This window comes from Dioscorea cayenensis, chromosome 20, assembly GCF_009730915.1.
Source record: "Dioscorea cayenensis subsp. rotundata cultivar TDr96_F1 chromosome 20, TDr96_F1_v2_PseudoChromosome.rev07_lg8_w22 25.fasta, whole genome shotgun sequence".
Taxonomy (NCBI): Eukaryota; Viridiplantae; Streptophyta; class Magnoliopsida; order Dioscoreales; family Dioscoreaceae; genus Dioscorea; species Dioscorea cayenensis.
In genome coordinates, this window is record NC_052490.1 from 9,734,681 (window position 1) to 9,747,445 (window position 12,765).

A 12,765-nucleotide genomic window follows, 5' to 3' on the forward strand; every position below is an offset into this window, starting at 1 on the left:
TATTATGCTTTCAATTAATTGATGTTTTATTTGAGTTCAAGTCTTGAATGCTTGATTGTATGAATATTCCCTTAGAGTGACACTAGGGTTGAGAGTTCTTGTTGGTAACCCTTGTGAGTGAGTGACACACCACGAGAGTTAGACAAAGCTAGATTGGAGAAGGTTGAGAGGGTGAGTCAAGAGGTAGCAGAGCGTCCCGTTTTCCCTCTGGTGTGATTTATTCTACCACCATTTCTATAAGTTCTTTGTGGTCATAGTAGAGTGAAAGGGCTAAAGGATGACCTTCCACTAGGGCTTAGTTGTGGGTGCAACGGAGTGAAGCGTTGAAGTGATTTTAACACCTAGGGCTTAATCGTTGCTAGGGACCTTCCTCCTGGACCAAAGGGTTAGGTCTATATCTAGGAAAAGGATTTATCACTTGGAATCCCTAGAACTTGTTGCAATTCTATATGAGTGCGAGGTTGAGAGGTTATTCAATTTCTCCTCCGGGACATGTATAGAGTTAGGCATGACTCATTATTACATCCGTTAGAAAGTATAATAGAGGGTTCTTGCACTTGAAACGATTGTCTTAAGCGGAACAATATCCGAGTACCCCATTTATATCGATTGCCTTACCATCTCCTTTACTTGTTCTCTCTTTCTTGTTCTTTTACTTTTGTCATTTCACATCTTGTCACACATATCACTATTCATCTTTCACTTACTTAAGAAACAATTTAAGTGAAAGTATATCTGGTTTCATACAATTATACGTTGTTTTAATTGTGTTATTTTCAGGTATTTATTTTAATGGTTATGTGTATCTTGATGTTGAGATAATTTGTGAAACCATGTGTGCATATTAAAATGTTTTTACTGTCAATGCTTGTAGATTTGGTTTACTTTTATAGTACAGGAATGGTGTTATGGATATGGACTTTGTAGGTATTATGCATGTCTTGTGCTATGGAGTTTTCGCAGATTTTGATGGTGACTACGGACTTGAAAGATGCTTTAGACATACCTGCGCTTAAGATATGAGGTTTAGCCTATGAGTGACCAGTCTTCTTTGTCATTTATTTGTTTTTTTCTTAAAAATTGTGTCATGATGTGATATTGATTCAAGATTTGATTTGTCGGGCATTGGATGGATTATAACCAGTTCCTCTAAGTGTGGTTTAACTGAGTTTAAATAGATGAGAAGATCAGACTTTTAATTTTCAAGTATCCTCTAGCTCTAATCTTATTGCCCCAACATTTCTAGTTCTACTATTGTGCCTAGTAACGATGGGCAAGCAATGACTGATGTTTATGTTCCATGAGCTCTTTATGTGATAACCACGAATACAAGAGATTTTAGCTCCATATTTGCTTCAGAGCTGAGGAATATTTACATGGAACTTTGTCACCAAGATGAGAGTCACATGCAAGGATTGAGATGGAGATATGCAGTTCTTGAGGAGTTTGTAATGACATTTTATGATGCCCATGCAGTTGTTAACTATGATGCAGTAGTTGAGCAATGAATCGGGAAAGGTTACACCGATACCATAGACAAAGGGTGAGGTTCAGTAGTTGTATGTAGACTTATGAATTGTGGAATAACCTTTTTGTATTATTGCTTGTGTGCTTAAGATGTTTGTACTCCACCTATGTAAATTCAGTATGTTGTATGTCTAGTTTGTGGATAAGAAGTTGCTTTTCTCTTGGCTTATGGAAAAATCACAAGATTGTTTTGTTCTCTAAGTGCTGGAAGTAAGGAAGTCTGAGTAGCGCAACGGAAAAGTACTGTATACTATATACAACATCATATATAGGGAATTTAGTTCACTTTGATCACCACCAGATACCTAATTGTAATTTCAGAAGATTTTTTGTGTACTATTGAACAGGTTTGGAGCAACAGAATAGGTGTTGGAACAAGTAAGTGAATTCTATGATGTAAGATCGATGCCTGCTGAGGAAATTTCGAGGACAAAATTTTCTTAATGGGGAAGGATTGTAATACCCTGAACCTTTGGAAATCTGTAAAAAATTTTATTCAGAGTATTATCTCAATTGTAGTAAGATTTTTCCTGTAGAGCAGTTTTGTGGGGAAACCCAAGTGGAAAGAATAAGGACCTAAGTGTGAAAGTTTATAGAAAATTTTGGGTTCACAAGTAATAAAATGGTTTGATCTGTAGTGTATCCGAAAACAAAGAGACTGCAAGATAAGTTTGCAGGAACTTTTTGGAAATACTATTTCATAATTCAGCGACCATTGATGACTTTTCAGGGACCTTTTTATAAGAAATTTTATTTTCAAGGACCGATAGGGAATTTTGGCAGAAATTTAAGTTGAGAGATGAGGTGTGGAAATAGCTAGTTTTTATGTGGGCTTTCTTCTTCTTCTTCTTCTTCTTCATCTTCTTCTTCTTCTTATTCAATGGTTGCAACAGTGTTCTGTTGAAAAAAAAAACAAAAGATGAGAGAAAGAAAATGAGAGGCCTGAAGAAGAGGATGTGGAGATCGGCGGAGATGAGTGATTCAAGTTGCTTTAAAAAAAACCATGTATTTCAAATGGATTTAGCTTGGAATGGAGGATGAATTTTCGGATTTACAGTAGATTACTGTAGAAACCGGAATTAGGGTTTAGCTTGGTTAACTAAGTGGACAATGATGACTAAGTTGATGATGATGATTAAGATGGTGATGATAATGGATGGAGATTAAGTGGTTTGAGTTTAGCCAAATTGGTAGAGTTAGGCTTGATCAAATCAAGTGAAGTGGGCTTGATTTAATTGAGTCATGTTATTCAATTGGCTTGGAGTTGGGTTTGGCTAGCCAGGTTGAAATAGATTGGGTTATTTGGGTTTGAATGAGAGTAAATAACTGGTTTGGTGCAATCAATTGAGGATTGACTTGATTTGGACTCAATGTGTAATTGAGTTGGGCTGAATTTAGGTTAAGTTGGTTGAGATTGATTTGGGCTTGGTTCAGATTTTCGGCTAATGACTTTGGGGTGAACCAATTCAAGGAGAATTGGGTTCCGTTGAACCAAGTTAGTTCAAGAGATTTTGCATAACAATTGGAAATTGTTCAATTCTTATTGGCGAAATTAAACATAATTAAGTGAAGTTGAGGTTGGTTCAAGTTGGTTCAGAATGGTTTAGCCCAAATTGAGTTGGTTTAAGTGCAATTGGAAACTTGTTTGATTATGCAAGGTCGGGTTTCAACCGATTAGAGTGAGTGAGCCTAATTAGAGAGTCAATTATTCATTTGTTGAATTTTCTTTTGGGTTCAATTTCGTCATTAGGTTACATGTTATTTATTTTATTTCCGGTCTCTTATTAAGTGTTGTTCAAGCTTGGGAGGGAGTTCTAGGTTTAATAACAAACCCAGGGGAGACCAGGTGAGTTGGTAGGGCTACTCTTTTGAAATAATCAGTTAATTACCATTATTTTGAAACAAGTACTTAAAGGCTATTAGTTTGAAATAATTTTTTAATTATTTAATTATATTATGTTTAATAATTTATATTGTTAAAGGATACCTATAATTATTTACGGTTTGCTATGCCATAGCAATCGTATTAGTATATTTGATTCACACAATTATAGGTTGTTTGAACTGTGGAAAATACATGTATATATGTTTTAAGTATTATTTTCAGGTTTTTATTTTAATGGTTATGTGTACCTTAACTTTGAGATGATATGTGAAACCATGTGTGCAAATTAAAATTTTAAACTATCAATGCTTGTAGATTTGGTTTTCATTCCCGGTACAAGAATGGTTTCCTGGATATGGACTTTGTAGGTATTATGCATGTCTTGTGCTATGGAGTTTTCATAGATTTTGATGGTGACTACGTACTTTAGTCCGACACTGGAGTGGGGGTCTAACGGTCCGACCTGATGGGAGGTGGCGTGGTCAACCATAAGTTTACCCCTGGTCAAGAGGTTCGTAGAGCCATTGACAGGGTTTAGTTCTGTGAGAAACCTAGGGTATCAATGTGGGGATCTCAATGGCGAACATCAAGGTTGCGAATATCTTGATGGTTGTCAACCTAGTCGTGACGGAGGCTAAGTTGGGAAGTGTTTTTGCTAGATGTCGCTCTCAGGATGGCAGTCTCTCATAAAAAATGTATTTCCCATGAAAATTGATTTGATAATGATTCATGATGAATTTATGTTTTAAAAGCTTGTTAAAGTTGTATTTTGCCAAATTCTGGTATTTGGGAAAGTTGGGGAGTTATTTGAGAAATTGATCTCTATATACATTATATGCTATATTTAATTATTTGAAATTATTGACCCACTATCGGCCAACTAAAATGTGTTGTAGTTGCAGGAGAAGGACCCTACTAGATTACCTATGTGAGTATAGAGCTAGTCAGGGTTGAGTTCCTTGTTGAAGTGGTTCCCTTTTCTTTCTATCTGTTGGTGTCACAATCTTGTAGCGGTGGTACCCGTAAATTGGAGTAATTATGTTTATTGTATTCATATATTTGAACCTGTAGTTTGCTTAAAGGTTGTTAATTTTGTTATGTAAGACTGATTTGGTTTTTCAAGGGATCAGTTTTCTAGTTAAAATGGATTTTTAACTAATGAGTGCCACTTTTATCTCGGTAGAATGGGTGGGTGTGACACTTCAGACTTCGGCGAGTCTCAAGATGACTCTGTCTCCTCTACCGACGATTCCTAAGCTAAGAGCACTCCACTTTGATCGCACAATAGCGTTATGTTTTTATTTTCAATATCTTTTTATTATCTTTTATTTTATGGACTTTAAAGTTTAGTTAGCAAGGGGAGTCCCGCTATATGGACATTTTGATTTCTTTAATTTTTGTTGTTCTATTTTAGTTTATCTTTTTATTATTTTCATAAGCTTTACTTCTGTGTCTCTCTTCATCTCAGGGATTGTGTGGGTTCTTGGAGTTTGGCAACACGTTGAGAGTAGCAATATCACTCTCCGTGTTTGAGAAAGTGTTGTTCTAATGAATAGCACACATGTTGAGAGGGGCATTATCACTCTCCTTGTTTAGGAAAGTTGAATGCACCTTCTCTTTAATTTTTTTTTTCTCTATTATTGTGATGCATGCCATACATATCTATATTGAGGACAATGTAATTTTCAAGTCGGGGGGAAGGTTGGATGTTTGTTTCTTTGTATGAGTGCCTTGCTAATGATGATCAATGATTGGTATGTTGGAAATTCTTAAGTTTAGGTGTCATGTGTGTGTTAGTACCCGTTGGAACCAAATTGTAGACTCACTTTTACTTTAAAGACCTAATATATAATCATTTTGCCCTAATTATAGAGACACTTGCTTATAGGACGATAATCTTTTGGCTAAAAAAAAAAGCTTGAAAGTCAGATATCTTAATAGGAATGCGCTACCAGTCCAGTTTTACAATTTGTTTTTGTAAAAAGATGATACGAAGAGCTATCGCCCTAGTAGAGTGAAAGCCGCTTTTGAGTAGTTGAATTTTGGGCAATACAAATGTACATTTGATGACCTTCTGGAAGAGAAGGCTATCTCTTGGGTGTATTAAAGATAATTTCTATCAATCAGGGGAAGCACAATTAGGATGCTCCTAGCACGGTCAAAGCACGACAATGCTCCTCCTCCTGATTCTTCCAGGGGAGCACTTCACTGATTCACTCAGAAATCTCAATGAGATAGCACGGTTGAAGTACGATAGTGCTTAGACCGTGTCGAGCTGGAAATCAGCATTATAACTCTAGTTTATAGTGTTCACTCTCATCTTTGTTCGGGGATTTTTCTTCTCCACCGGGAGGACTTTGATGAGGGTAAAGATCAAGCTTCACCACACCATCTATGGGGATCAAGGACGAGTTGGAGGCACAAAAGGAAGTGGGGCTAGCATACGGAGCTCAACTATGAAGAGTTTCTTGAGAAGAAGGGAGTCATGTCTTCTTTCTTTAGATCTATAATTGCTTCTTCCATGTTGTACCCATCCATAAGGTGTTAACCATCCATGGTGCCCCAGGATATTGAACTATGACGCTTTGCATGCTTTGAATACTCTCTTCTAATGTTCTATAGAGTTCTTTTGGTTTCTTGTATTTAATCTTGTTTTTGCATAACTTGATGTGTTTAATTTGCATAGTTGCTTGAGTAAAACTCGGTGTATGGATTGCCATAGAGGTAGTTGCCTTGTCTGATTGCAAAACTTGTTGTGTATGAAACCACAATTACCCTAGCAAAACTTGGTGTATTTGAGAATCATAGATGCATCATTGCTTCTGAGCACACACAAGAACCATAGAATGTACTTCGTAGGCATTAGAATTTAGTCAGCATGCTATAGCTCATAGGAATTGTCTCGAGATATTGCTCCCTTGTTGTTGAAACTCTCAATCCTAATCTACCTGTTATCTCCACCTATTCTTTTTTACTTATTTTACTTTACAGTTTTAAATCAACCACTGTTCTTGCTTAACTAGAGATCAAAATAAGAGTTAGTAATTTTAGTAAAGTCCTTGATGTTCAACAACCCTACCCCTCATGGGGTACCACTATATTACTTATGTGCGACCCCGTACACTTGCGGATAGTGCATCATAATCCAAAAACATAGGATTAGGGTTTTGATTGAAAAAGTGGAGACATTACCATATAGGATTTTAGTTCTGATTAGAAAATAGTAGGCATTAAAAAAACACAGGATTAGGGGGTTTGATTGAAAAATATGAGATATTCCAAAAATAAAACATAGGATTAGGGTTTTGAATAAAAAATAGTTGACATTCATAAAAAAACATAAGATTAGAGTTTTGATTGAAAAACATGAGACATTACTGTAAGAAAATATAGGATTAGGTTTTTGATTCAAAAATAGTAGACATTTCAAAAAGAAAACGTATGATTATGGTTTTGATTGAAATATAGTAGGCATTTCGAAAATAAAACATAGGATTAGTATTTTGATTAAAAAATGTGAGACATTCCGAAAATAAAAGGAGGGATTAGTGTATTGTTTTATAATTAGCAAACATTCTAAAAAGAAAAGAGAGGATTGGGCTTTCGATTGAAAAATAGGAGGCATTCCGAAAAAATAACAAAGTATTAGAGGTTTACATTTTTCATTCAAATACGGTAAATAACAAGACTCAAGAAAAGAAAAACATAGCATTAGGGTTTTGATTGAAAGATAGCAGACATTGCGAAAAGAAAACATAGGATTATCTTGCAATCAAAACCCTAACCCTATTTTTATCTATGTTTTCTATTAGACATGCCCCATATTTTTCAATAAAAAACCTAATCCTTTCTTTTCTATTTGGAATATCTACTATTTTAAAACAAAATCCTAATCCTATGTTTTCTTCTAGTAATGTCTCCAATTTTAAATCAAAACTCTAATCCTACGTTTTCTTTTTGAAATGCCTTATATTTCTTAATCAAAACTACAATCCTATGTTTCTGATTGAAAAATATTCGACATTCTGAAAAGAAAACATAGGATTAAGGTTTTGATTCAAAAATATGAGACATAATGAGAACCTATAGAAAGAATAAGGGAATGTCTCCTATGGAATAATGAGATAGTCAAAATAAGAGACATCAAAAAAAAAGAAAAACATAGGTTAGAGTTTTGATTCAAAACTGATAAATAGAAGACATTCCAAAAAGAAAACATAGGTTAGGGTTTTGATTCAAAACAATTTTATTGGAGACGTTAAGAAAGGAAAACATAGGATTCGTCTTTTGTTTGCAAAATAGAGGACATTTCAGAAAGAATACATAGAATTAAAGTTAGGTATTTAAATAAAAAATAGGAGACATTACTATAAAAAAATATATGATTAGTGTTTTGATTCAAAAATAGTAGACATTCCGAAAAGGAAACATAGGATTAGGATTTTGATTGAAAAATATGAGACATTTTGGAAAGATAACATAGGATTTGGGTTTAATTTAAAAATAGGAAACGTTCCAAAAGGAAAACATAGGATTAGAAATATTTTTCAAAAACAGGTGACATTCTGAAAAGAAAACATTCGATTATTGTTTTTTATTGAAAGTTAGGAGACATTCTGAAAAGTAAACATAGGATTATGGTTTTAATTGAAAAATAGGATACATTACTATAAAAAAACATAGGATTATGGTTTTGATTATAAACTAAAAAATGGGTGCATTTCCAAAATAAAACATAGGTTTATGGTTTTGTTTCAAAAATAGCAGACATTCCCGAAAGAAAGCATAGGATTAAGGTTTGCTTCGAAATAAGCAGACATTCCTAAAAATGAACATAGAATTATTGTTTTGATTTAAAAATATGAGACGTTACGAACAAAAAACATAAAATTATTATTTTGATTCAAGAATAGCAGACATTCAAAAAAGAAAACATAAGATTAGTGTTTTGATTAAAAAATAGGAGGCACTAAAAAAAATTAGGATTCGGATTTAAACTAAAAAATATGAAACATTACAAAAGGAAAACATACAATTATTGTTTTGATTCAAAAATAGAAGACATTCCCAAATGAAAACATAAGATTAGGGTTTTGATAGAAAGGTAGGAGGCATTGTTAAAAGAAAACATATGATTAGAATTTTTATTCAAAAATAGGAGCCATTACGAAATTAAAAACACAGGCAGAGATTTCCAAAACAAAAGATAGGATTAATGTTTTGATTAAAAAAATGTGATATTATGGAAAGAAAGCAAAGGATTAGCTTTTTCATTCAAAACTGAAAAATAGAATACATTCCAAAAAAACATAGGATTAGGGTTTTGTTTCTAAAAATAGCAGAGATCCGAAAAACAAATTAATAGATTACGTTTTTGATTTAGAAATAGGAAACATTGTAATAAGAAAATATAGGCTTAGGGTTGTGATTGAGAAATAGAAGACAATCTTATACGAAAAACATAGTATTAGGGATTTTTGAATCAAAAATAGGAGACATTACTATATGAAAGTCATAGGGTTAGGGGTTTTGATTAAAAAATAGTAGACATTCTGAAAAAAAAAAACATAGGATTAGGGTTTTGACTGAAAAATTTTAGACATTTCGAAAAGAAAGCATAAGATTAGGGTTTTAATTCAAAAATAGGAGACATTCTGAATAGAAAATATAGGATTAGAATTTTTTAAAAATAGCGAACATTCCGAAAAGAAAAACATACGATTAGGGTTTTGATTGAAAACTATGAGACATTGTAAAAAGAAACATAGGATTGGGGTTTTGATTGAAGAATAAGAGATATTACTATTAGAAAACAGACTATTAGGGTTTTGATTAAAAACAAAAAAAATAAGGAACATTACCAAAACAATTATAAGATTCAGGGTTTTGATTCAAAAATAGCAGACACTCCCAAAAGAAAATATAGTATTAAGGGTTTGATTAAAAAATACGAGCCACTACCAAAAGAAAACATATGATTTGGGATTTGATTGAAAAATAGGAGGCATTGCAAAAAAAACCTTAGGATTAGGATTTTGATTGAAAAATATGAGACATTACGAAAAGAAAACATGCGATTATTGTTTACATAAAAAAAATAGCGGACATTCAGAAAAGAAAAAAAAATATTAGGGCTTTTATTTTAAAATAGGACGCATTCCAAAAAGAAAACATAGGATTAGGATTTTGATTTAAAAATTAGAAGCATTAAAAAAAAACTTAGGATTAGGGTTTTGATTAATAAATTTGAGACATTTAAAAAAAAACATAGGATTATTGTTTTGATTTTTTTAAAAAGCGAGCATTCCCAAAAAGAAAAAAATAAGATGATGGTTTTGATTTTTAAAAAAATAGGAGGCATGAGGAAAGAAAACATAGGATTAGAATTTTTTTGATTAAAAAAATGATAGACATTCTAAAAAGAAAAAAAAAGATTAGTGTTTTTGTTTAAAAAAATTAGCAGAGATTTCTAAAAATAAAAAGATAAGATTAGGGTTTTGATTAAAAAAATGAGACATTCCTAAAAAGAAAAACATAGAATTAGGGTATTGATTGAAAAATATGAGACATCTCGCAAAAAAACTTGGGATTATGGTTTTGATGGAAAAATATGAGACATTATAATAAGAAAACATAGGATTATGCTTTTTTATTGAAAACCAAAAACATGGTAGATTTTTCCAAAAGGGAACATAAGATTATGATTTTTGTGATGAGCGAATTTAGATCATGTTTTTTCATACTCCCAAGTCATACTTTTTGCTTACCTTTTTAGCAATTTTTTTGTATATATTTGATGCTGGTTTGGGTGTTTTTGTTTATGGTATAGGAAATTATGGCTTAATGCAATCAGGAGTGAATTCAAAGACAAAACAAGCAAGGAATCAAGAATTTTTTTAAGTGTCTAGGCCAAGCAAGGGCAAAGCACGATCGTTCTTTGTCCTAGTGAATATCACTATCTAAAGTTGCTTGAGTAGCTAAACAAGGATGGGGTGCTTCCAACGACCAGTTGACGACTGGCTACCTCATTGCCAAATGTTGCTTGGATAAGATGAGCAGGAAAAATCTCATAACAACCTTATAATGTGCGTACAATGGCCTTTGTCGCTCATCTCCCCTTGGTTCAACATTTGAACAAAATGGTCATCACATCGGTCATTGTTCATCAATAAACTGGCATTGTCATACCCGACCATGATAAAACATTTTATACAACTGCCATTTAAATATCATAAAATCATGAGTTACAATATTTTGAAGGGTTCTTATAAAATCGGGCAAAAAGAAAAGGTTGTTCCACGATAAAAATTAGGGAAGGTTCTCAAAATAGGAACAAGCCTAGAGCTTCTCAGAATCACTAAATGCATGATAAGGAAGGTTCTCCGATGACGTAGTAGGAAGAAAATTAGGTTTCAAGTGAGAAAGGGAAAGAATCGATCATCCGCAACACTATATCATCTTGTAACAAGATTAACAATGGCGAAACAATGGCTGTTGTTTATATGTTCAATCTCTTTGAGGCACCACACCCATTACAAGCCCATTATGGGACAATTATCATTTACTTAGTATTTAAAAATTTTCTTAGTGTTAGTAATTACCACTTTAATTCTTGTTACGTTCACCACGGCCAGAAAATGAGCGTGGTGAAGCTGTGCTAGGCCTCTGAAAAACCCAAAGACTTAGCATGCTCTATGGAACGACCGTGATAAGTTACCAAGGTCATGACGAAGGGCGTTGTAAGCCCAAGACTAACTCACTCAAAGTTTTAAGAAAGACATAACTCTCTTCTTGTGCATCATAATAGGTACAATGTGTTAATCACACCCATTGTTATGCTTGTAATAATAAACTAAGGATTTTCCCTTTGTAAAATGGTGTGAAAATAATTCCTAATAAAGGACCTAGGTTCTCAAATCATGTTTTACTCATAGAATTCAATGGTGATGAGCCAACTTCACATCATTAATTTAATTAAGACTTTTCTACATTTTGACTAAAGAATAAGACTTAAAACTAAGATTAAATGAACTAGAGAATAGAAAACTACTTGGGTTACCTTCCAAGAAATGCTTGTTTTACGTCACAAGCCTAATGCACCTGTTCTTGCTTTAAGATGGTTCTAAAAGGTTAATTTCCTCTCCCTTGTTAGTCCAATTACTCTCCCAAAAATAATACATCAAGCGATGACCATGTACCTTGTATGTACCTATTTCTGGTTGAGTTATCTCTACTCCGCCATAGGGAAAAACTTGGGTTACCATGAGCGGTCCTGACTGTCTTGATTTCGACTTACCAGGAAACAACCTCTGTCTTGAATTAAAAAGAAGTACTTAGTCCCCTTCTCATAACTCCTTGCCACGTCTGAGTTATTGATCATGGTATCTTTTTGTGCAAATCTCTGCATTCTCGTAGGCAGTCATCCTCCATTCAACAAGTTCTTGCAGTTGTAACTTTCTCTTCCTTCCTATGCGATAAATATCAAGATTCAAGCTTTTTATTGCCCAATATGCTCTGTGTTCATATTATACAGGGATGTGGTAGGCTTTTCAATAAACTAATTTGTAAGGTAAAGTTCCTATGGGTGTTTTGAATGTTGTTTGGTAGCACCATAAGGCATTATCTAACTTATCTGACGAATCCCTCCAATGATGAGATACATTTTTTTTGTAAAATTTGTTTCAACTATCAAGTAGACACCTCTACTTGCCGACATTTTTGTGGATGATAAAGGGTGACTATCTATGTGTAACTCCGTACCTCCTCAAGGTTTTCATAAGCTTGTGATTGTAAAAATGTGTACCTCTATCATTTTATATTGTCCTAGGTGTTCCATATCTAGAGAACAACTTCTTTAGTAATGTAATCATGACCTACCATCATTCATCAGGAAGGCTTGTACCTCTACCCATTTGGAAACAGAATCAACTGCAACCATAATAAACTTGTTTCCACATGATGTAGGAAACATGCCCATTAAATCAATACCCCACACATCAAAGATTTCACATATAAGAATAGAATTTTGGGGCATTTCATCTTTACGAGAAAGATTACTTGTGCATTGTCATTTGTCACAATTTTGTGCATACCTATTTGTGTCTTGGAAGATTGTGGGTCAATAAAAACCTGATTCCAGGTTATTGCTGGCTGTTCGATTTGTGCTAAAATGGCCTCTATCTAGTCCTAATTGAAAATGTCCGAGAATATCATATCCTTTGGCTCAAGTAACACATATTATAATAGTCCGGTCTATGTAGATTCTAAACAAGAAGGGGTCTTCCCTCACATAGTGTTTAATGTCCATGAAGAATTTCTTCTTTTTGTTGGTATGTGAGCCATTTAGGAAGGGT